The following is a 26,251-nucleotide window of genomic DNA, read 5'->3' as shown; positions in this document are numbered from 1 at the left end:
GGATTCAAAGGGGGGGGGGAGGTACGTAAATTGCATCCCGATCGACCCGGTTTTTATTTCAATTTGTTGTGAATTTATGTGCGAATTATCGGCACGCTGAACAGAGAACGAAGGTAATAAGAAGGGAAGAGAAAAGGGAAGAGAAGACTGGCACGATTTACTCGTGTCGTTTCTCGACGCTCTCGTTGACTGCGTATTCAATTTACATTTCATTCCATAAATTCGGTAGGCTCTTGGCCACTCGCGCACGACCATCTGTTTTTCCCGTTAAAACCTCTCAATCATTGGATTCGCCAAGATTTCGGAGTAAAGGCCTAACGTATACTTGGACTAGCCAAAGGTTCTTCAAAGATTCCGTCGATTCGTTCTCTGAACGCTTCGAATTTCGACGTGTGACAGATTCTACGATGTACCATGCATATGTCTTGCTCTACGACGTATCGGACAGATTTCGATATATTATGCAAACTACGATGCGCTAGTTGTTACAAGATCTATAATTTAGCAGCTCGACGTATTTTTAGAAAACTTGTGTCATGTTTCCTATGCGGAGTAGTTCCGTGAATTTTCGAATATTCCGAGGAGAAAGGCGAAGACTTTGATTTGGGAAAATGTAGGGGAGAAAAAGGCTGATTCGTGAGAATCAATTTGAAAAATTGTTCGAAATTTTAAATCTAAGCTGAATTATTTCAGAATACGGTAATTATCTTAGAACGTGGACCGAATCTACCTCGAATAATCGAAGATTCGAGTAATACAGAAGGGTCCATGGTCGTCAATAAGTTGTACAACAGAATTGTGAAAAACATTTTGATAACACAATATTGCACATGTATTTAAGTTTAATCAATTATTCAATTGATTGAGAGTTTGATCAACTGTCTTAAAAATGCCTGACTATTTTCACTTTTGTACTCTTTATATTAAACTTATGAAAAAAATTGAAGTTTGGTAAAGTTCGAGGCACCTCGGATAATACGAAACTTTGGTTAAAGGGAACTCGGATAACCAGAACTCCACCGTATTGTGGTATTTTAATTATCGCTAAAAATAAGTTGACGATGTTTTATCGATTCATCAGGATAACTTAATCTGCCTTATTATCGTTTCCTGATACGTTTATTTATTCCGTTGAACAGCATAGCCAGACAATTTTTCCCAGCGACTGTGCAATATCACATTTTATTACTCGATCCGTTCAAAAAATTATTCTGGAGATTCGTATCTTGCGACCAAGGCAAGTCTGACATTTCGGAAGATGATTGCTTCTGCCAGCTCAGCCGAAAGGGACCAACGCGGCAAAATAGCTGGCAGGTTCTTCCGCTCGAACGAAGCATCGAAACGCGATCCAGAAACGCCAGGGATGCGTGGCTCTCTTTCCAGCGCGATTTTCAAGGGATTTCGCTTTGATTTTATCTCAACCCTTGGAAGGTCTGGGCCGACGTGGCGTGTTGTCGATGTCGATGAAGCGAATTTCCAACCACACAGGTTATATAGTCATAGTCATCCCTTCTTCCCTTCTATCGTTTCTCCGCTTGAAAATGCTATCGGATACGGTTTCGTTTCTTTGACGCACGCCTCACCGAACATCCGATTTATTAATCACCTTTCTGCGCTTATCCAATTCGCAAAAAGTTATTAAATCCGTGACTTTCTATTATTCGAAGTTTCTTGAATTTTTGCAGCCTTAGTTTCCACTAGCTGCTAATCGGACTATTTGCAAAGAACCGTTTGTGTTCCCTCTTTCGTTTAATTATTGCCATATCTCTCGATTTTATTGTATTCTATATGGAATAAGTAACATAGAGCAAGCCAATATTCGATATTTGAACTTTACACTCTTTATACTTATGTAATCTAAACTGCGACTAATCGTTGCGCAATCAATATCGAATATGTAAATAGATTAATAATTAATGAGCCGACAATATTCATAAAATCATCTAATACATTAATGCGTATTTTCATAATTCGCTTCTTCGCAACTCGGTCTAACCTTCTTTCCTGAATTTTACTACAATTTCAATCACGCTACGTACAATCGTAAACGACAGCTGATCGGAGAAAGAGAATTCGATAAATCTAACACGAGACATTCGACAGTTTCTATCAGTGTCAACGTTAATCCAATAATCGTATCGATAAGATAACGATGCAAAATTTCAGCGATAAAATTTTTCAACTGTTACCGAACAACGCTACTGCAAATCCATAGTCATAGTTACATAGAATTAATTCCAAAACGGGGATCTATTACTCCAACAGGATGCGATACGAACTTCGGTATCGTTACGAGGATTATTAAGTCATATGGGCCACAGTTAGATGGGTATGCGAACTTTGCTCAATAATTCCTCCAGTTATTTGAATTGTCCTGTTTCGAAAGTTGTCTCGACGAACAGAGCTGCACGTATAATAATTTGCACGTGAGCAACATATTATATATACGTCGATAAGCATCGAATATTCCATGTAATACGATCAATGTTTCATGCTCTGTTCTTCCCATAGAATTCGATTCTATCATTTTGATGTTACTCTAACGTTACATACTCGTAATTATGTTTTACGAACGATAGAAAAGCTTCAAAGTTCGTAGGTTTGAGAATTTATCTCGAATCTAAAATAAATCAATGGGATTTACCGATGTTATCCAGCGGGATTAAACATTTCCAGTTTCGACTGGTCAAAACGTGATTTGTCTATATTTCACGCTTCGTCCATATCGCGTACATTTAATGAGAAGCCGTACACGCGATTATCCACAAACTCTCGAAACGATGCACATCGATCATGCCCCGTTCCTTTCAAACTCTGTACAGCTAAACGAGCTGCTCTCGTGCCATTTTGGTTACATTTCGATTCTAATCCAGCGTTCGCAATGAAACACGGAGGCAGCTGGCGATAAAAAGACGAAACGCGTTTGTCCGCGCGATCGTGCATTTACATCTCGTTACGACAAATTTATACGCCGGGACGTAACGATTGTTACGTTTCATAGACAATTTCGTTGCGTCAGTGACGAGCCATTTCTTGGCTCGGTTTTTCGTCGGTTGTTTCCGGTCGTGCGAAACGAGCTGGCCAACCGAAAAAATCCGATCGAAGCCAGCTGGCTGTTTTATTTTCCCGCGAAATGCATCACTGGTCGGTGAACAGAGAGACATAGAGAAACTCGGTGATCTTGTTCCTCTTTTTTTTTTTTCTTACTTTCTTTTCATTTCTCTTAGTGAACACAGCGGAGCGCGATTTCGTTAAGTTACACAGGCGATATCATGCAATATTCATGATCGAAGGAAAATTGTTGGAAGTGTCTGAAACGGTTGAAGGCTTACGGCTATTCAAATAAATTCATTGCTAGGTAAGACGTTTAATATTGATGAGTTTCGAGCCGAGGTGTACCGAGGGTGTATCTGAATGGGTTGATCAGAGGTTAGAGTGTGCGTGTGCATTGTGGTGCGAACAGAAATCAATGTGAAAATCCTTCTCTCTATTTTATTCGGAGATTTAGTAATGAAAGATTATAAATAAGGAGAGATCAGTATCGTTCAGTTTGCTGAGATATTACGAAGAATTCGAGTTAATGTAATTGGAGTGAAACAAATATGATCTTATATAGATTTTATCTTGAATGAAAGATTATCCTTAAATCTATCAGCCGTATCGTACGTACAATCTTTGCCCGTCAAAAAGTTATCGTTATTGCCGATTTTGATAAGTTATTAAATCAATGAATTAGATAAGCGTTAAAACCGAGCGAACTCTTTTAATATTCGTAATTAATGACGAACGCGATAAATGAAATTTTTCGTTATAGAAAAGAAACGGTTTTTAATTATTCAATTACGTAATTCCACGATGAAATACATGTTAAAGCGAAGCAATGATCGTGGGACTGTATGATTTTAATGCTTGCTTCGTTATATGTACATACATATATTATTCGTTACCGTACGCAGTCAATATAAATTCATATTTGATTGGAACGTAGTATGAACATACGATACTCAATTTCCTTTTATCTACCACTTCCATTGTCTGCAATATTACATTAACTTTCCTGGATCATCGAAAACCTTACTAATTGGCTAATTGTTAAATTATTTTACAGGCAATCCAAATATCGATCTGGTTATAAGTTGTAAATTATAAGTACTTCCTATTTTGAAACTAATTCTCTTCTTAATTATGTTTTGGGCACGAGTGTAGTTACGTCCATCTTCTACGCTTGTTTCTTCCACCACTATTAATCTCTTGACCTCTTTCCAAATTAGCGAAATCATCAGTTATACATACCATTTCACAAGTAATGCAAGTAACGACCTATTTTCTATCTTAAAATTCATTTCCAATTTTACTTCGTAATACGATAGATAAACGTTTAAACCGTGACATATATCCGCTTAAAACGATCAAATCTTTCTTCACGAACCGAGGCAGAACGCGTCAAACATTTACAAACGCGTCGATACTAGTTGCACTTGGTCGCTCGTTTTCTCTCCTCCAAGGCCCAGTGTTATGAATTTTCTGCTTCGAGCTACGATGACGTTCATTCTATCCCTGTGACCACCGTCACAACTGCAAAGTCGGTCGAAATAAAACGAGAAACATTCCTCGTGAGAAACATTGATTTGCTCGCTTTCCATCTAACGGAGAAGAAAGCGCGAAGCTCACGGGGAACGTGACTCGGTCAACGTTCTGTAGATTTAAAATTTTTATGCGTCGTTTCCTTTATTGGATCAGCTTGCTCGTTTTCCTCCGGAAAGTTGGGAATTGTGCGATCGAACACCGGCGATTTTTTCGCGATTAGTGATTTGTTACGAGTCTACGAGGAAGTTGGTGTAATTTGAGACATAATAGGTAGACTTTCAAGGATCGCGTATTTTATTATTATTCGTTATCGTTATTAGAGAAAAGTAGCCAAACATGGAATACCATTTTGTTTTTCGAATCTCATTCTGACAAGATCGATAACAACGAGAAAAAGATTCTTACGGCTGTTCGATCAATTTAAGCCTCTAATTTTTATTTTTATGACGCAGTAAACTACGATTTCTTCTCAATGACACCGACGTATTTAATTTCGAAAGAAACATAGTAATCTCATGGAACATTATAGCGTCATTTAGTATTTTATGTGTCATTAGTATCCACGTGGAATCAAGAGGTCGTAAATTTAATTGATTTTGCATGTCGGAGAAATCGTGGTCGTATGCCGACACTGGATGACCCACTGGACGCACGGTTAAACGGAAAAATCAGTGCTTCGCGCTTTTAACTACTTTCTACATGTAAAAGGGGTAGGTAAAATATAACATCGATTTACATATTAAATTATCTGGAATTTTATGAATTTATCAGTTAATGTACATTTACCTCGAATTTTCTCTTTTCAAAACTATTTTCGCAAATTCGCCAGTTTACATCCGCTACGCCAGAAACCTTCAAGTGCATGCAATTACATCGTTCGCTTCGAAATTTCGCGTTTGATCTCGAAACGTAGTACGTCAAGAGAGTGGGCAGATCCGAGTCCTTTAAAACACGAATCCGTTCTCTACTACCTGCATCGACGAGCGGTTGCTATTTCTCGTCTCCTTTGAATCACGCGCTCCTTCTCGTTTATGGCACTCATAAACGCGAGGAACAGCCTGTAAATTTATCGCTCGAATGTTTTGACGAGCTTATAAACGTTCAATAACTTATGCTCGATTTATTGATTCAGCTTTAAAATGCTCGATTAAAAGACAGTTATGATGTCCCGTCTGTAATTCAAATATTCCACGGCATAACAATAGACTATAGGCTATTATTAGATATAGTATTAGATACGGTCTATTGCAGACTAAGTAGAACGTAATTTGTCTTTCTAGTCTTAGAACAAGTTAGAGATTTTGGAAGATAGAAGAAGAGTATCGAGCGTTGAGTATCGAATGATGAAAGGAGTTTCAAAAATTTTATAGCTTCGGTTAATCTTCCTATACAACTTTTTCAGGATCGAAGCGATATCGTAAATTGCGATTCGTAATTTCAAATACGTGAAAAATTGTAATTATCTGTTGCTCTTTATCTCTGATTATCTCGAGATAGTCAACGATTAGAAACTTGCTGCGGAAAGACCGGTATATTCTCAACGCGAGAAACAAAACGAATTAAGGTTCGCTACTGCGAAGGAAAGCAACCGCGGGAAAGGAAGGGGGTACAAATCGCCGATGCAAATTTTACCCTTGGGCCGGCTGAAGCTACCTTCCCTGCTTTATTCAGCAGGGTCATCTGTCTTTCCTTCCCTTGATAATTCTATCTTTCTCTAATTTGGACAGACGATTGGACTGCCGTGGTGAATTCTCTAGGTTCCTTGGTGTTCACAAACGTAGACGGATGATCCTAGCTACATAGATGCGAAACGAGTACCCTAACTTTGAATACGAATCGATATCATTTAGACTTTCTTTCTCCCGTTGTTTTATCAGTTGTATTTATTTATAGTTAATTGCGTTCTGGTCGTCTATGATTTTCGACGTTTGCACGCGGTTTGGTTTAACGACAGCTGCGCTTGTTTACAGAGTCTATTTGTTCACAGATTGCTTGCATTGGTGGCGATGAGTTAACAGCGTAAATTTCGAATATGCCAAATACTTTAGCATTTGAGATTTGTGAAAGGATTGCTTCCGATTAAAATATCACGAAGCGTATTATGGAAAGTTCAAAGGAAAAGTTATATTCTATCGTTTACTCTGATTTTTTTTAATTTTCCTAGACAATTTAAAATCTCGCAGATTCGTCTTACTATGTATGTCGTATCACCCTGCAACAATTAGTTGGATAATACTTAGTTGGTCAGTGTGTTTGTCCTTTCGTTTGATTATCGATCCTGAAGAGCTAAAGCTTCGTTTCAAACAGAAAAGGGACGATGGTGATTAACGACGTCCAGAAACGTCGCTAGTCGCCTATGCGTGTTCCCGTTATGATACTGGACCTCGTTAATCACCGTGTCTCCCGAAAACTTGTTTAAAATAGAAATTTTCATTAGCAACGTTTCCTCGAAACTGTATCCTTCCTTCTGCTGTAGTTTTTCGCTTTTCTTTTACACGAAATTCTTAGAACCCTTGCTACATCCACGAGCTCTTATCTTTTGTTCCAGTTCAGTCGTTTTAAATCGATGGATTGGTATTCGGCCCCCTTTCTTACGTCGCTATGATCGAGCATTAATCAAGCAGCATTTTGGAAGTTTTATCTTTTCCCCTGTGATGTAGGTCATCATTCATTTACGCTCCAGCTCCATTATAATTTTTCAGCTTTACCATCAATTTATGGTCCTGAGTCAAAATAAAATTGTTTGGCCGTCGATGCATAGCGTAGTTTGTCTCGCGATCTTCAATATGAAATCGATCATTGTCATTCTGGAGAGACTTTTCTAAGGCAATTTCTAGTTCTAATACATCTTTTTTAAATTCTTGCATTTTATGCAGCACGTAACGACTTGAAAATTTTACTGTCAGTTTCAAACACAGAATTGGTCGTATAATTAGGATCTTATTCTTGGATTTAATCGGAGACGAATAAAGCTTGTTAATTTTAGTAGATGGTAAAGTATTTTCATATACTCGAAATATCGGTCACAGCGATAAAGACTCGACACATTCAATTAGCACTGTGAAATTTCGTCGGGTGTCAGAACTGAGATTTCACCAAAATGTCAGAACAGTCGGAACGTAAATGCAAAATTCGTCGCGATATCAGATTGTCTGCGTATCGTGGAGACTGGCAGCGCGGTCGAAAGAGGGTTGGTAACGCGACGGTATAGTCGTACGAACGCCAGAAACGCCGCGGAAACAATGAAGAGACGAGGCTATGTAAAGAGACGATGTTGCAACGGCCGCTTAGCACAGAGACAATGAAGTTTATGCGGTGCCGAGTGCCGTTATCTTATGACGACGCGGGGGATTAAGTTTCAAGCACCGACGGAGCTTGCACTTCTCGCCTGCTTATGGCGAATGCTCAGAAGCGTATTCGTATCCCAGAGTAATTCTCAGTTCACCCTCCGTTTCCTCTTCGTGGATTGTCGCGACGATAAGGGCCGATGTACGGCAACTCGCCGCTACCTGAGTTTCGATTTCAATTTCCCGTTATAGTTAGAAAGTTGATTTCTATTCCAAATGTATTGGCTTTTTCGGTAGTTTAACTCTTTATCCGATGCAGACCGAAAAGAGAACGCTCCTTCGCTTAGAATGCAGATATTGTACGATGTCACTGTATTTTCAGAAATTGTGTCAAAATACGAAATATTATTTTATATTTCTATATTTCTATATTTATTATTGCGAACGTTTATGAAGTTACGAGAAATTATTTTACAGGAAAATTTCTACTTCTGTATCTACAGTGAACGAAGAACGTCGTACTATTATTTTATTATCAGATACAGTTGCTATTGTCCTATTTGAGATTTTTCGTAATCAAATCTGCCTCTAACACCATTACGTGTAACATCTTTGAACGATATTTAGTATGGTAACTCTGTTATCGCACGTATATGCATGTTCTTCGTTCATAATCGATACGATTTACGTCCGAATGATGCGAACTTGATGAACATCGTACCACCTCGGAACGCAACAGAGTGCAGGTTGAATCGAGTTCCCGGGACGGGCGTATAAAAAGTTGTTGGACGTTAATGGCTCGGTAAAGATTACGGGGCGGGTAGACAGCTCGTGGCGGGAGGCAAAGGACAGAGTGCCGTTATTCTACGCGTCGTGATGCACCGATACCACGGGCTGTTCGTCTACTATCCCGTCAGGGGAGCCAAGTTTTCGCTGAATTATGCATGATCCCTCTTCCTTGTCCTCCATGATAACCGGCGACTAGCCCAGCCGCCTCTTACGCCACACTTTATTTAATAATAACGACACTTTCGTTTCACCTCGTCCCTTATCGGCGTTCCGTCGTTTCCACGGAAGTATGTCTGTGTAACACCGCGTTTACCGGGTCTCTCGTAAGAAGGTTAAATTTAAAGGCTATAGCCCGCGAAATTCTTCGAGTGGTCCGTGAGTGGAGTATGGATTTTTATGCAAACTCATACTTCCGCGAATATAATTAAAAATGTAGAATCGCAGTAGGATGTCAGCGAAACGTTGGCGCAAAGTGCAAGTGTGAAGCGCAAGTGTAAAGCGCGAGTGTAATGTGCAAATGCAAAGTGCAAGCGCGAAGCGCAATAGCTACGCGATTGTTTCTGGAAAACCAATCTCATAACGCTCGCTAGGAAATTATTTTACCTACACATCGAGTATTATGGCAAACGCTATACGTTGGACACTTTATATACCGTTTCATATTATGCGCATTTTATACAATTTCGCACTTTGAATTTATTCAAACGAAGGATTAAAAAATGTTTGACAGTGCTGTTTCTCACTGTATCTCTATTACGAGGTAATTCGTTCGTTGGAGAATTGTTTAGGCGTTTGAAGAAATAATCGTTCGTAAGTGGAAGGTTGAAGGAATGAGATAAAAGTTCATATTCTAATTCGGCCTGCTTATTCGTCTGAAATAACGAAGAGGCTATGTACATCCATTTCGGCTACTGCGTGTCGCTTAACTCGTGCGAAGCCCATTTGTTCATTTTCTTTACTTTTCCTATTTGCATCAAGTGAATAATGGTAGGTGGCCTACTTTCATTTTAAACGCTACTTCTCGCGCTCTTTGTCGCGAATTACTCTCAGTAATACGCTCTCGCCACTATTTTCAAAGGTTTTATTTTTAATGTGAATTTTTTTCAATTAAGATATTTTTGAAAGAAAAATAAAAGGCTATCGGCAAAAATATCACGTCACTTTGAAAAGGCACAGACAAGTCAGATTATTAACAAGGAAATTGGAATATCGAGCGTTCTGCGAACTGGTTGCAAAGAAATCCTATCAAGTTCTGTTCGACTTCGACATTGTATAAACTAAAAATTTAAAACCTAATTGCGTGGCAGAGAAGGCAGGCCTTCGACGGAAGTTAAATCCTCGTCTCTATCTCCGGCGAAGGGAAACTCTTTACAATACTGGTTAAAAAGCTTCCTTTGACTGTGATGCACATTGCATCGTAAGAATTAAGGCCGAGAGCACGCAAAAGATGGCGTGAAAAGCGAATGGCGTGTTCCTCGCTGACCGATCGTTTATTTAAAAATAGATGAAATTGAGGGCAAATCGATGCGCCTGTTTTTAAGTTCCAGTTATAATTAATATCCGCACAAACTAAGAAAATCACTTGCCAAAGAAAAGAGATTATTAAATTTCGGTATGTAAAAATTTCACTATTTTAGATATTTCACAATTTTCAAATTTATTAATCATCTTTGTTTTACCGAATCTCTTGTCGTAGTTTTACATTATCAATCGTACTGTGCATTCATCGTTCACCTCGTGAATTTCAATTTTTGTCACTCGTTCACTTAGGGAAACCTCTTTCGTACTTTTCATACTCTAACTTTTTAATTGCCCGTATTTCGAACGGTCGATCGAGATGAATCGGAATGCGAAACGATGGTTGTCGAAAAAATGCAGTTGCTACGGTTCTCTGGCTGAATTTACAAGCGGGATTAGCCTAATGGGTTAACCATGTAAACGCAGATTCGAGAAACGGGGGAGGAAGATCGACGATGGACCGAACGTGTCGTGTTCTAGTAGACTCGAGCGTATATCTTTCGTCGTTAGGCATAAAAGATGGTTCTCAGCTTTGGGGCAGGGTCAATAGCGCGTGGATAGTCGATACACGATTTTTTATGAAATCGTATGGATAAATCTAGTGGTTATTCGTCCATCCGAAAGAGGCAGGAGTCATCGTTTTACGCAATTCAATCGACCAGTGGGATATTAAAGAGTATAATAACTACTTTTGCGTAATAAAATCATTTTCTGTTGCATATAATAATTTTTCAGAAGAGAAAGAAAATACCATATGGTACCTTCGCGAGTACAGAGAAGTTTGGCATATTTATAAATGAAAGGATCGCCGCTGAAATCACTTGTTTAGACGATCAACGAGATTAGACGTCGGAAACTCTAAATAAATAACTTTATCAAACATCGGAAGAAGATTTCGATAATTGAATCGTGGGGGAAGCTTCTATTTTACTAAACCGGGTCTAATTTGCCGATTTTCAATTTCGAATGACGACAAATAACGTGGTGTGGTATTGCGGCTAAAGTGCCTACTTGTACGGAAATTACATTGGATAGGTATCAAACGAATCGGCTTTTTGCATGCAAATATCCAAACAGCTAGTGCAATGTTAATAATGCAGCCGAAATAAACGTCAAGAGCTGGTAATTTACGCTCGAGTTTGATTAAGAGATCCGTTCGTTTGCTCTTTCACGGCGTTGTTCGCCGCTTGTAAATGCGTTCGATCAGCGAACGTGTAATTCCATGTCGCAAGAGAGCGAAGGAAAAAAAGAAGTGAAAGATTCGAAGAGAACCGTGTTTGTTTTAAGTTTCTCCTTTTCCTTCTTCGATTTATGATCGTTTCTTAAGCGACGATTGGAAAAATCGCTTTGTCCGTCGAGTCAGTGTAAATGTCAACGAACCAAAGGTTTCTGTTGTGTAATTTGCAAGCAGAATTTAACGATTTGAATCATGTGGACGAGTAAATGCAAAAGGCAGTGCAACGGTTACGTAAAGGTAGACAAAGTAATTGCAAGTATGAACGTGTTCCTTGGTAGTTATTGGCTGCGAATAATCGATGGATATTTCTCACAGCAGAAGCGATAGGCACGCTTTGTAAATCTATTATGTTGTTAAGAAATGTATCGAGTGGTGTGATTAACATTACTTTTTATTCTTTGAAATTGATTGGAATTCGAGCAGAATTCGAATATGAAACAACATACCCACGCGTAAAATCCGAAAGGAACCCATTTGCTTAAAAAAAAAATGCTGCAATCCGCTCGGCAAAACCAATCTTTCAAACCTCCATAAACACATTTCATCGGGGATATCCGTCAGAACCTCGGCAATATTTTTCCTCGCCAGAAAATCCGTCAAATACCCCATCGAAATCAAAACCTGCTCTCGCAGTCGTGAAAAAATAATTCCGTTTCGTTCGTATGGATCCTTCTCTCTCCCCCCTCCCCCCCCTTATTCCTCTCCCACCTTTAAAAAGTCACAGTCAAGATTTCTCCATCGGGCAAAGTACCGATGAACTCGCAAATAGTATTAGCGAAATCACTTGGAAAGAGTGCGGAAGGGGATTTTCCACGGTCGATCCCTTTCGTTCGAGGTTTCTGTCGGAACGAATTCGAACGTTTGTAGCAGACTCGTCGGCTCTCGACTTTTAGAGCCTAGCTATGGATCGAGGCCAATAAAATGCAGATAGTTAATCCTTAGCTTTCACCTTTGCCCTTTCATGCCTGAGTTTCTCGATCGAAATTTATCTGAAAACGTCTCCGAATGGACACGGAAAAGCTGGAGAAGGGAAAAAGCTAGGCTGTACACCGTTAGCGCGGGAACGGTTTGGCGGATCGAGGGTCGGCCATCGAATACAACGACTGCCGGTTCCGCCGTTAATCGGTTTGATTCGCAGCGATGAATGCGCCGCAGCGACAAATTGCTAGGATCACGTTCGAACGCCGTCACGCTCCGCAAAATCCGCTTTGAAACGCGCGCCCGCGATCCACGAGGCAAAAGAGAATTGCGGTGTATCAGGTTGAAAGGAAGAGTGAGAAGCGTTCAGGTTTAAAAAAAAAACCATACAGAGCGGCGGGACGGGGGAGAAAAATCGACAAACAACCGCGTGACATCGATGCCGCGGAATTCGACTCATTTTTGACAAACTATTTTACCTCTCTATTTCTCTCGCCGTCCTTTTTTTCATTGTCTTTTCTCTCGTCTTTCTTGCTTCTGTCTCCTTTTCTATTTTTTTTTTTTTGTATTTTTTCTGATTTGGGATTGTTTGGCCGAAGCATTGGAGTGGGACCTTTTCTCCGTGTTCGTAATTACAACTGCAACTATCGTGGGTTTGAATGCCGCAGTTTGAGGGAATTGGATTTTTTCCGTGTATTTAAATAAATGAAAAAAAGAAAAAAAAAATACGTTCTGGATGAATTAAAAGTTTGCGTGTGATGGAAGAAAACTGATGAAATTGATAATAGGATTTAGCTTCCAAATAAATACTTGCTCATTTTTAATTCGAAGGGTTTCAAGAAAATTATGCGAAGTTCGATAATTGTATATTCCCTTGTAATATTCGACACTGTGTAATTTCTTTTATCTCTCGGATCGCATTCTCTAGAATCGTCCGTATCGTACTCGCGTCTCCACTGAAAACCCAAAATATCCGATAGACCTGAAAATTCACTTTTGGATACATTTCACCGCGATGCTGCGGGTTTACTAGACAGTTCTCGAGCAAAAAGAATCATAATGGAAAATGAAGAATTTTTTATTTTACGCGGCTTGTCTAGCGCGCGCACAAAGCCTTATAGTTCCCCTTTGAAACTTCACATGCGACTTCTCTCCATGTGCAAAAGAGACGCCGGTAAAAAAAGTATGGCCCGCGTATGTGTAATTCAGTCGCAACGAATGCTTGTAACGATTCCAAGGACCGGATAGAATAACCGGCCTCGTTTCTGTGTTACTTCATGCGCGAACACCGTGTAATACGACACTACGCTGTTTTAAGAAGTTGTGTTTTCCAAGGACCATTTTCTTGCTTGGTACACCGGTTGTTCGTTGTTCGCATTAACGGCTATAACGCTATCGCTTACAGACGCATTAACGTAGCGGCATTGTTCGGTGAATCCGTAGGTTTCTTCGTTTCTTCGCGTGTTTTCAAGCTCCTCCGTGCTGTCTTGGGATTTTTATCGGTCTACAGCGATCTTCGAAAGCGTTGGTCTTTCTTGAAAGCTTTTGGGAAAGGAAACTTTGGGAATCGCCGGGAGAAAGTTAAGACGCGAGACGTCTCGGATTTCCAAGTTTTCGGATTTTTCAACGAATCACTTCTAAGGAATTGTTTTTTCTTTTTCTGCAACACGTGATTTTTTTAGACTTTAACATTTTCTTCTTCTTTTTACAAAGAACCCCTATCGTTTCTGTTGGATCTATTCTGGTTTCCGTAATACTCGCGGTAGAGGTAATGAAAACTGATGGTAGTTTAAAATTTCGAACATATTTTCATTTGAATGAACTGGTTAAATTAAGAGATCGTGGCCTTTTCATTTTTAATTATCAAAGATTTTACGTCTGTTTTACTGTTTTCATTAATTGTGCAAACGTCGCTGAGGTATCAATTTCATTTGCTCGGAGACAATTACTAATGTGTAGAATTTCGTGGTATCATATTTTATGGAACGTAGACTGATCGGTTCTACAGATACATTTTTTATATCGAATGAATTCGGTTGCAACAGTTATACTCCAGTCTCCTTGAATAATTTATTTCACACATAGTACAAAGAAACAAATATTGGATTGGTATCTAACAAAACTATTCTCTCTTTCGGTCAAATTTTGATACATTCGATACTCCATACAGAATTTTCACAGGTTCAACAGTTTTTTATTTCGTAGTAAGCGAACAAAGAGATTTGTTATCGATATTCAGGTTCGTGTTAATTTTTTTTTTTTAGCAAAAAATTCTATTTAAAAATGCTGGATAAATACGCGTAATGAAATTTACGAAACAGAGTGGGATTTAGGAACTGATAATTTATATTTGGTCGAATGTAGATCGATCTTCGTAAAGAGCGAAATTTACATCGTCATTAGAAGCCATGACACGTTATAATTAGCATTTCTCTTCGTCTCGGCGCGAAGAACAAAAACCAAACACGTGATTTCGCGTTCACGACTTACCTTCACTTTCTAACTTATTGCTCGCCTTCTATCTGCTAATTTACATACTTCTCGCGTTACACCAACACGGTACATCGTCGTTGCATCCCAGCGAGCTTTAGTGCATTAGCAACGCAATGGAGAAAGGAGAACCGTTCTCGTTTCCGCCTTGTTATGACGCTGAACACGGGCTCGCCTCTCCAATACGACGCCGCGATCGTTTCCTTCCAGTCGAGTATCTCTGATGCCACTTTTATCGCCGAACATTCGACTACTTGAACTACTTGAACTAACGTAAGGTGTTCGGTTTGCCAGGAAGGTTACCATATCCCTCCAGTTCAGAAACCTCGGCAACCTTATCTCTTTTACAATAATTTATTACAATATGACTCAAAATTACCTTTTGGAAATACCAAGTTCGTAACATGTCAAAAATAGCCTTCCAGGCGATCGTCGTGCTGTAAGCTTTTCCGACGAAAGCCTCGCATAGTTGTTTGAACGATATATTTCGAAGGTAAAAAGAATATATTCCAATACTAAACAAAATACGTAAGATTAAGTATATGTATATGTAATAATCTAATTGTAACGAAAGTATGAACGCGAAAGAGACTATAAGTCGTGTCTTCATCGAGAATGTGGCCTCTGGTCGTATCTCTACCCTCTGCCAATACTGTAATCACCCTGAATCTCGGTCAATTACTCAAAACTCGCGTCTCGCATCGACATTCACCTCGTCGCTGCTATTTCCTCTCCTTTCCTGCGATCGAACAGTTTGCACCGGCGTGAAATTATAAGCGAGCTCATGCACATGCATTGTACACGATGCCACGCGAAACTGCCGTTACGTTGGTCGTACTCGAAGGATGAGACTCGGTTGTTCCATTCTTCGTTATACGAGCGAAGAAACTGTAGAAACGTGGAGCACTGGGCGAAATCAAGAAGGTCACGCCGCTAGGCGGAATTACTTCCGTACGATCATAATTCCCGTAGACGTACGTACATCCTCTTTCTCTCATCACCCTTTCTCCTCGTCCTATGGCTTTCACGTTGTCACACCGCGAAGCTCGGTCAGAGTTTCGGGTTTTCACTGGCTTCGTCGTCCAACGACGTTTAATATCCGTACGCTGAATTCAAAAGCCTCTTTTCCGGCAGCTGAGCAGCAGACGCCATTGTTCAGCCACGCTCGACCTAAAGTCCCTTTTCCCCCGTGAGAGAGTTATTTATACGCTTAAAAATTAATCCGTCACGTTAAAAGTCGTGCTTTCGTTTACAGGGCTGTTTTCTCGCGATCTAGGCTAGTCGGCTACGTGGCTGCTGCGTGTTATTTTCGGGGATGAATTGGGTTCCGTCGTTGAGCTTTTCTTAAGGAATCGAGGGCGAATAGAGTGCCTGGAATAGTGTACCTAGCTTGTTTGCTAGCTTGTCGCTGTTTTCGTACACAAAATTTGTTTTACGTACACGCGCACCAAGCGGAGGTAGTTTCGTGCAGCGTCGACAAATCCAAGGTCCTTTTATCGTAACATAGGCTGCAGTCAATTTTTAAGAAAATGATTCGTAGTATAAACGGAACTTGATAAAAATGATGAAAATTGGTTCTCCGAAATGTGGCGATGAGCATCGACAAGTCACAGAAAGAAAAATATCGTAGGACAACAAAAAACTTTTTCTTTCCTTTGTATACGCGTTTAACGTTGCTTCAGCAGCGCGGCCGATTAGCAACGTAGCACAGTTAACAGTCTACAGTTTCAGATACAGCGTTGTAGATCCGAGGAATTGAAAAAGCTTCGGTAGACTTTGGATAGAACCCAACGATTTGGTTATATCGTTAGGCAGTATAGGGATTTTGAAACGAAAAATTGTCCACGTACCTGAAACAATTTTTCTGTATTTATGCAGTTCTTTTGTCGAGAATCGTTATTGGAATGGGGAAGTAGTAAAGTGTTCGTGCGTAGCATAAACGATCGCCATTCAAGATTAAACGTACATGCTCGCGAACGCAAGATTACAGGATATTGCTGCGTATTCCGTAGGCGAGTTACGCCGGCAGATATTTTATCTATGATAATTTATGACCGTTTAAATCTTAGAAATGAAATAGCGTTGGACGTTTTATGATTTTATCGCGCTACGAGTGTGGATAAGGATGCTTTATTTTCGGATCTAAGCGGTTCGTTTCTGACAACATCCATCTGTCGGTTGTTATAGCTACACGAATGTGTTATATTATATCCCGTGATTTATGACTGATATTATTATACATGTTTCCTTATACCATACTGTTAATTTATGGATATCATAGATTTTCTACTTAGTTAAGCATAAACAAATGTATTATATTAGTACAACGAATTGTATTTTTTGCTGTTCCAGGATAACGTGTTGTTCAGTGGGAGTTTACGAGACAATACTTTTCACTTAAGTAAGGATTTACCAACCAACCGCTGTGTGCATTTCTATAAGCAGTATCGGTGAGTGAATTTAAGTAGCAAAAAAATTATAATTCTCTTCTATTTTCCAGGCTCTTTTTTACACGCTCTTATATTTTTCTTTTTTCGTTGAACCTATAGAAAAATAAAGGAAAACCAATGATCCGTTAATTATTCCATGATTAATCGCTAACAATTTCTTCCACTTACGTTACATCAAATAATACCAAAGTCTCGATGCATCGTTTTAATGCAAAGTATCGATACCCGCTTACTTCCAAACCATTTACCATTTCTCTCGTTTCAATGAATCAAATAATCAGTCCATTAATTCGCACGTGACCGGGTCGAGTAATGTCCATCGTGCTCGTTGGCTCCACGGCTGATAGAATCGTCCTGGCTCCCAGCAAGGAGCACGGACGGTTGAACGAAGGGGTGGCCTGATAACAAAACTCGTCTGGATGAGGGATATTAATGCTCGCGCGAAGACGGCTTTAATAAGTCCGCGACGTAATGAAAACCATTCATATAAAAGTTTCCTGCGCGAGGTGACGCTTTAATTGAACGCAGCCACGAAGAGGTCTCGGCACCCCTCCATCCCCGAGGCTTCCTCTTTCTTGTGCCGAGCTGTAACAAGATGTCAGAGATTACCCTGGCTCGCTTTCCCTCTGCCACCGCCACTCTGCCTCTTTTCCTCTTTTCGACTTTTCTTTTCCCCAACGAATCCACCGGTTTTATCTTTCTCGTAGAAGTTTCCACGCGTTCTCTCCCTTTTCTCTCCGTTCTTACCTTCGGGTAGGCGACTTTCATTAAAAATTTTCTGTTGGTCGAGCCGATGGAGCCGTTTCCTCTGGAACGTTTCAATTGATATCGAGCCTACCATTCAGTCGGGAACAAAGGGTAAGAGAATCGCGGCCGGGGATGGGCCGACTTCATCGGCAAAATTGGGTTTTTCTTCTTCGAACAGCCAGAGCCCAGGCTATTAAAAAGGATCCTGCCTTTCAGATTGGAGGTGTAAATGCGGGTTTGATGGGAAATTGTTGATGGCCGAACAGCGACAATGAGAATGTTCGAGCGAAGCGTGCTTGCTGGTTTCAGGCTGGAAATAGGATGGCTATTATTATAGATGGCTATATATATATAGCCACGATGGTTCTTTCAATTGATCGAGAGTGTGTACAAAGTTATCGAAGATAGCTTTCTTTTTTATCCAAAGTGTGATTGCGACAGGCGTAAATTTTTCAGTGTATGTTCGAAAAAGTGACGAGATCGTTGAGGGCTTTTAAAAGCAAGTGGAACATTTATGAAACTGTCCGTTTTTAATTGCACGATTTTTATGGGTTATTTGATAATGTTCTTAAAAGTATTCTGTACTGAAAAGAACGCGAAATACCTATCCATTTTGATTTTTGGAATGGAACAAGTATTCGATAACTTTTAAAGAAATTAAGGAATGTGAAACGCTTTTTCATGAAATATTTCCACATGTATTTCGACATATTTTTGCAAGATTAAATATTCTCTCTAACTTGACAGCTGTTTTATATTCTTGACTCGATTTGCTTGACAATTTCGACCGGTTTATGTTTCGATGTTTCTGTCAAAAGTAATCTTGGTACGTAGAGCGGAATTTAAACGCGATATTCCGCGGTAAGCGTCAGTTTTCATTTCTCGTCGACAACATTTTCGCTGTTTAATTTCAGCATGGTCAAAAGTGACGGGCTTTAAGGAACAAGAAAAATCCGCGAGACTTTTTCGCGAATATGGCCGTCTTTCGCACCACGTGATGCTTTTACTTTCTGCTTCCATCCCCTGTTTTCTTCTTGCTACGTTTCTCGTATCTTTATCAACTTTTTACGAGTATCCTCTGCCCGCTTGTTTCCATAAACGGGGTTTGCCGATTTGTTACCGTTCCGGTCCTTTTCAGCGTCTTTTGTTTCCTGCTTTTTATCCTCGATTTTGGTCTTTCTTTCCCGCGAAATTTATCTAGGAAATAAATAGAAAACATCGTGAGATTCGCGCGATACATTTAATTTAAATTTAATTTATTACAACGATAATAAATATTTAAAGAGTCGTTTCGTTTGGGAAAGGAATATAATTTCTGGTTCATGTCAATCTTAACTTGTATAAAATTATTTTATTATTATCCCGAGTAATAAAATTCATATTTAAATACTTGATAAATGATCGTATAAATGTTGACGAAAAATATGATCTAATAAATAATTGCAAAGTTAACGCAACGTTAAAATATATTTTAAAAGGTCTTCGGAAGAACGAAACATTGAACGATGCAACGAGTATCGTTTCTTCGAGTGATTTTCATGCTCAATGTTAGAAATAGTGGCCGTCGTGATAATTCTAGTAGTTCGCTGACTTGAGTTGGATAAATTTTCACGATCGTTTCGCTGTCAACAGTTAAATACTCGAATTTGTATAAACTTGACTGGTGCATTGGTAATCATTTGCACTTTAACGCTTGCGGTGCATTCGTGTGTACATTCCGATAGTCCCCGTAATCAGTCGTATGTTTCGTCGTTGTTTCCCGTGATATGTACATGAAACGCCCACCATACGGAATATTAGTATTTGTCGACGTACACGTGCTATCACCAATAGGACATTCGGTAACTTGCGTGTCCGTGTGTGAGACGTTCGAAATTAACGAAGCATCGACTCGTGTTGATTTCTTTACTAGTGCGTCGTTTCAGAATAACGAACAACGTTCTTCACAACGCTACGTTATATTATTAATATTAATAATACAATATGTAGTAATAAAAGAAAATTTTTTTCAATCGGGATCTCGGTTTCGATAAAATTGGATTCGAAACAGACCAATCTATCAACGGATCCTAGGTTCGATTTTTTTCGGAAACGAATCCTCAAAAGCAAAACTTTTATTCTGCGGTTATTTGTAGAGCCCTTGTTCATAGAATGCTCTCACATCTCGTTGTAGTACAGTTATACAATCTATAGTTAACAAAGTACATATATACATTTCCAAACTCGATTCTTTCGAAAACGAAACGAAAAACTTTTACTCTACACTTTCTACTTATGTTTGCTTTAAAATACCCTCGTATCCAATAGTAATACCATTATACAGTCTATAGTTACCGAAGTGCACGCGTGCTCGATGAATTTTCAAACTCAATTTCCTGCGCTACCCCCTGAAAACAGAGTTCGAATCGAAAAAAAACTTTAGCCTCTTCCTTATTATTATTATATAGAATAATTTCCTTTATATCAGTCGCATAGAAACAGCTTGTATTTAAATTCGCATGCAATTATTCTCGTATTATTAAAAAAAAAAAAAAAAAAAAAAATCTGAGCGTATTTCAACCCTGAAAAAAGCTGGCTCGTGGACAGGTGGCGAAGCGTTACGCGGTTGCGTTCTCGCGGATACGTTACAAACAAAGGAGTTACCGCGAGAAATATGAAAAAGAAAAAGAAAAAAGAAAAAGGAACGAGTTGACTCCGCCGTTGCAACAAGATTAAACGCATAGTAGTCCGTATATGCGCCTTCTTTCATCATTACCGACCAAGGGTTAATTAAATTCTTGCCATGTATTTCATTAAAACGTCGAATAACAAATGCCGACGGTTTCGAGCGTGCCCAAGCAACTTTTTACCGGTAAACGAAATTTTCTGTAACGAGAGGAAAATTTCCGCGAAGGTTTGCGCACGGACAGAAGGGATGCCGTGTTACGAGGGTGACGTGACTTTCCGCCTGTTTTTTCGGACTCGGATGTTCCGTGCATCCTCAACCGTGTTTATTCGTTTAGCTTTGTCGGTTGAAACGGGTACGAGATTTTAATCGGGCTTTCTGTAACCTCGCACGTAATTCTACTTCGTCCTTTTTAATTAGGAGAATGAAAATGGTTAATTGGGAGGTTTTCTGAGTTACCGTTACGGAAGCTCGTGTTTCGCGGAGTTAAGCTACTTCATATTTATTTTGTGAACGTTTGTGTGAAGTAATAGGGGCATAATTTAGCGCATTAGTTTACCGTAATGAATTCATCGGTCTGCTTTAGCGTACGGTGTTACATAAAGTGTATTCTAAACTACATAAAAATTACCTTTTCAGTTATTCGTTTAGTTTAGTTTATCAAATAAAGTTCCGAACTATGAGTTTTGAGAAAGATGGCATCTTTTCCAACAAACTTCTCCAAATTTATCTCGCAAAGAAACGTTCGAATTTGTATTAACCAGTTGCTGAAATGTAAAGTTTCTTAATTACTAGAGTTTAAGAAAACGTAAGAAGAGGTAATATTTCTTGTATTTGTACTGTAATTGTGGGCACTGTGAATTCCTCGTGTAACATTAACTCTTCTTAAGTTCGTTTAACTGTTGAGCCGTTTGTTGGATTTGGAATTCCATAAAGCTAAAACAGTCTCTTCTTCAAGTTTCCAAGGTTCGGTAACTTGGAGCATTAATAGCTTCATTTACGAAGAATCTCCGGCTGATGAAATTGCTGTTGTCTTAAGGCTATAGTTAAATATTTGTTAATGATTAAATAGCCTCCTACGTTATTACGTTGAAAGCTCATTTGCTCGCAGTCTGAATAACGGCCAGAGATATCAGTCTATTAAAGCTTTCTCCGTTTTTACTAAAAGTAATTCAATTTTCTTAATAGCCGTTTACGTCGTGCAATACCTTCTTACGTAGAAATTAATCTATTATCATAGAGAAATGATAATAATTAGAAATATGGTATTACGAGCCTCGTACGAATAAGAGTAGAAATCTAAAATATGAATTGAACACGAAGATCACAAGAAAAGAACGAGATAACGTTAATTGCTCCATGGATGTTCACGGTGTTGGTTCGCGTTATTTCCCTGTCACCATAGCCGATTGCAGTCTGGCTTATCTAAATAGTGCATCGTTCCCCCATGGACGTAGCATGGCTCCCGGAAGGGCCGTGTTTCTCCTCGCATGAAACATCATTATCGTGGCCAGGAAAATTCTCCGGCTCATATAGAATCAGTTAACATTGGCAGCCGTATTATTCTTTCGCTGCTGGCCATATATCTCGGACCGATGTGCAGCTATGCAGAAGAGAAGGCATTCGACCGTGGTTCTCACGGCTGAAGATGTACCTTTTACCAATGGTTTTTGATGTGATTTACGTACATTTCGTTTGGTACAAAACTATCTATGAATTAGAGCAATAAGATGAATAATTTGTTACCAGCCGAAAACTGAGTACTTAAAATCAATAGTATCGATCCTTGTTTATCCTCAATTGTGGAGTACGATGTTACTCTCGCCAGAAACTAATCACAAACGGTTGAATTATGATATTATGAACGAAAGGATATGTACAGGATACCAGTATAAATCAGTGTGAAATATAGTTTAGAATAATTATTATTATCATCGTTAAAAGTGAAGCGGCTTGAACAAATCTGATTGTTTGCGGTTTATACTACTTTCCCTCTCGTATCTCGTAAACGGAGATAAATCTATGTATAGGGAATATAACATTCTTTGCTCGAAACATCCTCTCGAACAAGTTGGTGAAGTCGGTTGAGGTTTGAATCACCCTGTAGAAGACCATCCTGAAAAATTAGCTTAATTTTGAAATCTTCTCCACTGCTCCTCATGCAGGGAAGTTTGCCATTGCACACAATGATCTTCCTCCTTCTCGTATCACGTACGTATCACGTATCTCGTTTGCTTTAGTTTCACACGAAGCATTCCATTCTTTGCACTTGAAAGAAACGCTCTATATGTAACTACACTATCGGAAACAATCTGCGAAAACCATACTGCTGCTGCACTTCCTCCATCGAATAGTCTGTAGCAGCCCAAAAGTATCTCTCTGGTAACGAGGATTCAAGAAAATTTGGCCAAAGCAGCCGGAAACTTCTTACGAACCCCAAACGAACCATAATCTTGTCCACCATCTCCCTGTCCAACTCGTCGCGATCAGGAAATTTCCGCGAGGTTACATATTTTTCCGAAACGTTGACCGAATTTTGCGAAAAAGTTTCCCAGTAGAAATCGTCGTAGCGGCGACGTCGATGAGACGCGTTGCAACTAGGCGGAAATGGAGAAAAGTTGCGCCAACTGCAGATCCCGGTTCGTGTGCCGTTTCTGGTATCTCGTGTTTATTCGAAAAGTTTCCCAACTTTATGCAAATGCAACGCCCGACAACGCGGAGGAACGGCCACGAGGACTGGCGCGCTTCGTTACCGGGAATCGAGTCGAGTATTCCCTAACCCTTTTCTCTATCCTTGTCTCGCTTTTTCTCACTTACTCGAGGGTACACTTGCAATCTCCATTGTTTCGCGAAGGAAACAGGGGCCTGGGACGTGCTGAAACTTCTTCGGCATACTTTCCGCCGGATTAATTAATTGCCTCTTCCGCTTTACTTGCCCTGCAGTCGTTTTCAAGGGCTCTCTCAAGCTATTCGTCGACGGGGGTGAGTCGCGAATCAGCTTGGAAAAAGAACGGATCAGCCTAGACCAAGTTCGTTTTCGTTCTTTTTCTTTTACGCAAATTTTGTTCGTCTTCTTTCTGTCTCTTTCTCTCTCGCGCGCGCGCGCGTGCTCGCTCGCTCGCGTTGCTTGTTTCTTTTTCACTTGCTTCATGGAAGCAGGATGGATAACGTTTTAACTTCAACATTCGCATAATAACGTCTTACGAGAGGGAAACGCGATAAATCGCTACTCACCCCATGCTTGGGAAAAGTTTAATCGAACCGAACGATCGAAAGTATCGCGGAACTTGGATTTTCGGGTATTAACGCTTGCGTTAATTAAGCGGAAAATTGAATCGTGTCGCGTCCCAGGATAATTACGTCGGTATGAATTGCTACGAATACCGAGGGGAATTTGTTTCCGATTGTTTGCGGAGATTTCGATTCCCAGGGCAATTTCAGAACAATTCTTTTGGAGTAGGAAGCCGGTACTTATGGGTGCACTGTTCTTTGTTTGCTCGAACCGTATTTAAAACCGTGAATTTTGTAGCATCAACGATCGTTGGCTTATTAAACATTTATTGAATTTATTTGGCGAATATATTTCTCCGTTTTGTTGACAACGTGACTCGTTTGCAAAAATTTTATTGTGTCATGAAGTTGTTAACGAGCTGATTTCCCGTTTACATATTTTTCGATGTCAAATTTATTTTCCAATTGTATGGATTTGAAATTCAGTTGGACCGATCGTTTTTGACGAACAAACTCTTGTTTATTAACCTTTTGTCGTTTTTACCGTTTTAAGCCATCCGAAACGTTTTAATCACGAGATTGGACGATGGAAAGAATTGTATATAAATTTTGAATCGTGAAAAATCGAAGGAAATCTTTTGACGTTCGCGTTGTCCATATTTTAACCAGAGGTCTAAAGCATTTTGTAATTGTTATTTCTGTCTACGTGTTAATTTATGAAATTGCTTGGTATTTATATAGGTATTCATATTAATAGAATATGTGACGTGACAGTGAAAATAGTAATTTGAAATGGAAAGCAAAAATTAGTACGCATCGTCAGCATGATCCTTGATTAGCAGAAAAGCATTCTTTCATGGGAATGAATTTCTGTAGGTCGCATCCTCCGACATCCTTTTTGTTTCATTCCATAAATAGCTATGAGAGTCTGTCTGGCATATGGAACGGCCAGACTACTGCGCAAAGTGCAGTCTGTAGAATAGTACAATGTAACCAGCGAGGTGTAACTCCTAGTGAGACGAATATTGCTCGTTTGGGCTGGTTTCGTTTCCACTATTTTTGCCTCCTCCACCTCCTGCGCCATTATCCTTCCGGGATTCAACAAAAAATCAAAATAAAAGGAACTGCTTTACGTCGAACCAACCTAAGTCATTGTAATGGAACAATGGGCGAATAAAAAAGAAACTTCGTAAGCAACAACTGTAATAAAAGGTAGAATATCGATCCGAAATTTTAATTAATATTCTTCTCTTGTTATTTTTTTATTATCATCGATAACCAACGAGCTTTAATAGCAAGCAAGGTCTGCATTAATTATTTGCACTCGTTAATCTGTTATCTGTATCATTTTCAATTAGAGATATCTAGCACGTGTACAATTAAAATCGACCGATAACGCACTTAAATTGCTTTTTCTTTATTCTACCTGTTTATTTTTCAATACGAGTGCGAATAATTCGCAAGAAATATATTTGTCTTTCTGCGTATACTTGTTCAATAAACTGTTATCGTCCAATGAAAAAATTTAGGTTTCACGTCGATTTATTTCGTCTTTCACAGTTTTCAAATTAAGAGTAACTCGAATTAAAAATTACTTTCAATAATATTTATTATTTATTACTCGGCATTTATTTCGATCGATGTTCGCGATGGAACTATTCAAAGACCATCTTCCGCAAGAAATTTCCAAATCTCGAAAGATCCAGAAGATGAAAGGAATAAATTATTTTTATTTCTATGACAAGCGTTTGAAGGGAAGAGAACATTTCCTTTTTTAAATCGTCGGCTGTTCTCGTTGTGGATTCGATCGTAGTATCTTAGATATTTTACAGTATATCGCTGGTACGGTAACGTTGCTCCGGAAATATTCTGTTTACTCTGGCGGATGCATGCGCATGGAACAGGGAATCGGATATTCTCAGAGTTTTTCCTCGCCGACATAAGCTGCATAAACCCGATGAGACTTTTGTTTACACGACATCGTCCCTGTATCGATGTCGAGAACGTCGTTTTAACATATGCTACGACTTTTACCTATGGAAATGGAAGCGGCTTGATACCAGCTTAAAATGTCACTTGTTTCCTTCCTTTCACCGATAAAAATCCTCAATTTCCGATACAAATTTCCACCAATATTCCCTTACGCGATTTTCATGCAAATAATTTTTTCTTTTTTCCCGAACGATACGTTTGATACATAGATCAACTCCGAACATAGTGAACTTTACGAAACATTCTAATTGGCCATTCCAAAACTCTCGTGGCTAAAATACAGCCGTTCCACGATTAGCCACATGGTTCCCGGTTACGTGCGATGCGTATTCAAGTATCG

General features: G+C 39.4%; 1 protein-coding gene across 5 annotated transcripts in view; it reads left to right on the top strand.

Moving 5' to 3' along the window:
• Positions 1-26,251, top strand: part of LOC126872425 (putative polypeptide N-acetylgalactosaminyltransferase 9) — a 292,111-nt gene that overhangs the window by 159,910 nt on the left and 105,950 nt on the right. For all 5 annotated transcript variants that reach the window (XM_050632373.1, XM_050632370.1, XM_050632369.1 and 2 more), the window contains one exon: positions 17,179-17,276. The gene's annotated coding sequence lies outside the window, so the exon portion shown is untranslated. The remainder of the gene's footprint in view (positions 1-17,178; positions 17,277-26,251) is intronic.

This window comes from Bombus huntii, chromosome 13 (genome assembly GCF_024542735.1).
Source record: "Bombus huntii isolate Logan2020A chromosome 13, iyBomHunt1.1, whole genome shotgun sequence".
Classification (NCBI taxonomy): domain Eukaryota; kingdom Metazoa; phylum Arthropoda; class Insecta; order Hymenoptera; family Apidae; genus Bombus; species Bombus huntii.
This window is presented reverse-complemented; position numbering and strand designations above follow the sequence as displayed.